At 40.2% G+C, this 4,976-nt stretch overlaps 1 long non-coding RNA gene across 1 annotated transcript; it reads right to left on the reverse strand.

Moving 5' to 3' along the window:
• Positions 1-859: 859 nt before the first annotated feature.
• LOC132649157 (uncharacterized) lies at positions 860-4,209 on the reverse strand. Its single transcript, XR_009587596.1, has 3 exons — positions 4,114-4,209; positions 2,254-2,360; positions 860-992 (listed from the first exon to the last, which is right to left on the reverse strand). It is a non-coding gene; the product is annotated as an uncharacterized LOC132649157 (long non-coding RNA).
• Between the last annotated feature and the right edge of the window lie 767 nt (positions 4,210-4,976).

The raw sequence follows: 4,976 nt of genomic DNA on the forward strand, positions 1-4,976 counted from the left end.
ACTCACTTTGTAGACCAGGCTGGCCTCAAACTCACAGAGATTTACCTGCCTCTGCCTCCCTGCGTGCTAGGATTAGAAGAGTGTGAATAATAACTTTTTAAAAATGAGGAAACGGAAGCCTAGCCACATTAGGTGTTATAATCTAATTTATAGTATCAATTAAATGTAGCATCATGACTATCCTCCAGAGCCTGTACAGGATCCTGAATCCCCATTCTCTCTGTTTAGACTGAGTTGTGCCCCATTAGAAACAGTAAATACTTCTGTTCAGTTGAATGATGATAAACTTTGTTAGCTGAAAGTCCTGTATTTCTTCCCAGTGGTTAGACAAATGCCTGGTAATTATATCTGATACAACAATAAAGCAGCCAGACATTGATTAACATTTTTCCTTCTATTTCTTCTCGCTTTTCCATGCCCTCTGTTCCAGTCTCACAACAGGGAGGAAACAGAGTTGTGTTCAAAGCATTGACAAACACTCCTTGGTAAGCAAGCTGTGAGGGAGTATTAGAAATTCTATTTTTTTTATGTGTGTGTGTGTGTTCGGGAAATGGCATGCATATGCCATGATCTACACATGGAAGTCAGAGGACAGTTTACAGGAGTCAGGTCTTCTTCCTGTGGGTCCTGGGCACAGGGCCACCTTGCCAACCCCAAAATAGCTTTTAATCTGATACTTTGAGCACTGCCATTCTTCTAGAATTTTCTAGTGATATGTTTATATCTCCTCTCGACCTACCCATTCCTTGATCTTTCACTTAGATGACCATGCCATGGAAATGCTTCACTTTTCTAGCCATTGCACAAACCTTGCAAACATTTCTGTGGGAGAAGACCAATAGGGTACACTAGGGATGTGCGGGCTACTTCATGTGGGTCTTCTTAGCTCATCCTTGCAGTATCCTTCAGGTCTGTGCAATATGTAGCCCCATTTCACAGGTGAAGGGGCCGCGGCTCGCGGAGGGCAAGGTTCGTGTGTTGAAGGTCATATGCTGGACAAGAGAAAAGTTGGGATTTGAATTCAGTGAGTGTAATGGACTCTGACAGCCATCCTCTTTCAGTCTTGCCAGACTTGATTTGAGGCCAAGGGTTCAATGTTGCTAGCATTTTAGAGGTATTTAAGTGAATAACAATAACAAAGATATGTTACAATAAATAGTAAGAAACATGTGACTCCAAATATGAATCAAGCCATGAAATGCTTCTGGAAGACGCAGGCTTGAACAGATAGAAGGGTATTGCTTTTGCTTTTAGATAGAATATTTCATTGTCATCAGTATATTGGTTCTGCTTAAGTTCATTTAGAAATTGAATACAATCGCAGTGGAACCAATGCTATGCCTTTTACTCTGAAGCAAGACAAAATGATACTAAAAGTTCATGTGGAAAATAACCATAAAACAGTAAAAAAAATAGCTATATGTGGGTAGGGATAAGAGATATTAAAACACACTAAAAAAAATCCCTACAATTAAAATTGTAGCACTTGGTCACAAATAGATAAACTAACAAAATACAAGTTCAAAAACCAATATTTATCACGTGTCAAAGGTTATATCTCAAGCCATCCAAGAAAACAGATATTTAAATTATGTGAGAGCAATTGAATAGCTGCATGAAATAATAGAATCTGATCTCTATCAAATCAGTATCAGTGGTTCTCAACCTGTGGGTTGTGATGCCTTTGGAGGCATCAGGGGTTGCCTAAGACCATTGGAAAACAAAGATTTATATTATAAATCATAACCATAGCAAAATTACAGGTATGAAGTAGCAGTGAAATAATTTTACGGTTGGGGGTCACCACAACGCAAGGGACTGTGTTGAAGGGTTATAGTGTTAGGAAGGCTGAATACCATTGCTCTATATGCTCTGCAGAATAAACTCCAAGTGTGTCAGAAGGGGTAGAATTTCTGGCTACATGTTTTCAGAAGTGAGCATTTTTTCTTTCCCCAGCGAAAGTCTAGAACTGCACAACAGTCCTTTCAAGGATCTGGAGATTAACCAGAAGCTGATGAATAGGTAAGTCCCAGGATGTAAGGTTGGGTGGGCTTTGGATGCTTGCATACAGACAAGCCAGGAAAATAAAGGACGGGAGCACAGAGGATATGGTGTTGCAGAATGACCTCATCAAAAGCTGTTGACTGACCACTAAGTTATATAGTTCCTAGAATGCCAAGTTTTTCTTTTTTGTTTTTCTTAAAGTGAAAGTAAGATTAAAATAGCCAAGCAGAGAAATCAGTAGCTACTCACCACTGGGTTGGGGGCAGTTTAAGGCAAATACCTTACTCACTCTATCACTCCTGGAAAATTTGGGGGTGAGGTGGAGGAAGATCAGAATCCATATCATTTTGTATTACCTGTAGTGCCAAATTTCAAAGAAAAAACATGAGCCAGGGGAAGCAAAGAAAGAGCAGTGAACAACAGCAGGGAAGGGAGCCCCAGTGTGAAGTTTAGCGAAGATGTCAAATGGCACCTTAGTACAAATATACTCCAAGATGTATAGAAAACGATACAGGATTTATTATTGTTGTAATTCACTTTACATCCTGATCAAAGCTCCCTTCCTCTTCTCCTCCCTGGCCCTTCTCCTTCTCTCTTCCCTCCATCTCCCTCCCCTATTACTAAAAAAGGGGATTACCCACAGCCCACCCCCACAGCCCCATCAACTGACATCAGGACTGAGTGTATCCTTTCTCACTGAGGCCTGGCAAGGCAGCTCCACCAGGGGGAAGTGATCTAAAAGCAGGCAACAGAATCCATGTCAGAGACAGTACCTGCTCCCCTTACTAGGGAACCCACATGAAGACTAAGCTGCCCATGGGCTACACATGTGTAGGGGATCTAGGTTTAGTCCATGCATAGTCCTTGGTTGGTGCTCCAGTCTTTGTAACCCCCCTGGGATGCACAGATTTTAAAGGACAATGCGATGGATGAATAGGAACTCATTCCTATGAATAGGAAACTGAATGAATGAACAAAGTTTCCAGTATTGAAAATGACAGTCATTTCAAATGATTATTAATTGGTTCAATAGATTAAGGATGGCAGAAAGAATCAGTGGGATCAGAGAGTTCCATAGTCATATAGAAAAACTGTATCCTGCAATGTAGTCTTGAGGAAACAGCAAAAGAAACCCAAACCGAGAGAAAGTCTGAAAATAACAAAACACACTCCCGCCATTTCAATAAAAATTCTGTGAGACACATGCCCTGAATTCTTCAAAAATATCAATTTCTTGAATGACAAAGACTGAAACTTGTTTTCAATTACACAAGACCAAAGAAAGGAACAACTCAATGTTATGGTATCTCAGACTGGATGGATCCTTGTTTGGTTTGGTTTTGTTTTAAAGAAAAATAATTCCTATAACATTGGGACTGGAAGATAACCTATAGTTATATAAAAATTATATCACTGCTGAATTTCTTAAAATCAAATTCTACTAGTTTTTCTAAAAGGTTATGTCTTTTTAGAAAGGATATGTTGACAGATTAGAGGTAAAAGGTCTTAGTGTGGAGTGTGTATGTGTGTGTGTGAATGTGTTTGTGTATGTGTTTGAGAGTATGTCTGTGTATGAAAGTGTACCTGTGTGTGTTTGAATGTGTGTGTGTGTGTGAGTGAATGTGGGTGTGTCTGTGTGTGTTTGTATGTGTGTATGTCTTTGCGTGTGTGAGTGAGCGTGGGTATGTTTGTGCACGTGTGTGTTTGTGTGTGTGTTTGTGTGTGTGTGTGTGTAAACCAATAACCTTGGGCTGGAGAGTTGGCTCAGGGGTTAAGAACACTTGATGTTTCAGAAGACTCTCAGCACCTACAAGGCGACTCACAACCACAATCATTTACAGATACATAAACTGAAAAAAATGCTATTAAGGCCTGTGCTGTATTATCTATGAATTAGATTGTTCCTTAGTGAGAAAGAAGACATATACTGCATTTTTATGGATCTGCATTTTAAGATTTTTAAATATTTTTAGAAATATTTAACTTTTAATATAATAAAATATATAAAAATATTATACACACATGTATACATATATATGTGTATATACACACACTGTTTATAATGGATGCCAACACCTCATTCCTGCCCCCCGTCCTTCCCATCCTCACCTGAGCCCTGCTCTCCAAAAGCAATTGCTGTAGACTTTTCCTGTCCATAGCCTATTGGCGAGCATGTCTTAAGTGGCGCTCTGTTACCATTCTTAGCTGGGGACACAATCATCTGACTTCCTCTGATCACAGTTCCCTTTCTGTCCTCTCCTTTCCTTCTAAAGAATGACATCAGCACTTCCGAGTTCCTGTAGCTTTGAGGTTTTCTTAGCACTTTGTATCTCAGGATAGCATTGAACTCCACTCAAATTTCTGTTTTAAAATTGTAAAAACAAACCTCTTGAGAAATGAGAGTATCAAACCGTTCCCTTCCCTTCCTTGACTTCTTAGTTTCCATGAGCTGAACTTTTGCACTGCTGAGGTGGGGGATTCCACATTTTATTTTGGAACTACAATTAGGTTTTTGGTTTTTTGAGTTTTTTGTTTGTTTGTTTGGCTTTGACTCTAAATTGTTCTAAATGTGGAGCTAACACAAAGATTTTTATGTCATGGAGAGAAGGTGCTGTTTATCACAGTCAATTAATTAGGATGCTGCAGTTATATTTCCCATCTATGGTTGCAACGTCTCTCTCGGCAGCTCAAAGAAAACTATTCAGGCTGGAGCTCAGAACATAAGAGTTCTTTCTGTGTGAGCATGAGGACCCAAGTTTGGATCCCAACAGCAAGTATAAAACAACATCAGCAGGGAGGGCTGGTCATGCCTCTAGCCCCAGTGCTCTCCAGGGAGGAGACAGGAGGATCCCTGGGACTGGTTGGCTGCCAACTGCAGGTTCAGTAAAAGGCCATGACCCAAGAGAATAGTGCAGAGAGACAGGACAGAACACCCAATGTCCTTCTTTGGTCTCTGCATGTATGCATGGGTG

This window comes from Meriones unguiculatus, chromosome 1 (genome assembly GCF_030254825.1).
Source record: "Meriones unguiculatus strain TT.TT164.6M chromosome 1, Bangor_MerUng_6.1, whole genome shotgun sequence".
Classification (NCBI taxonomy): domain Eukaryota; kingdom Metazoa; phylum Chordata; class Mammalia; order Rodentia; family Muridae; genus Meriones; species Meriones unguiculatus.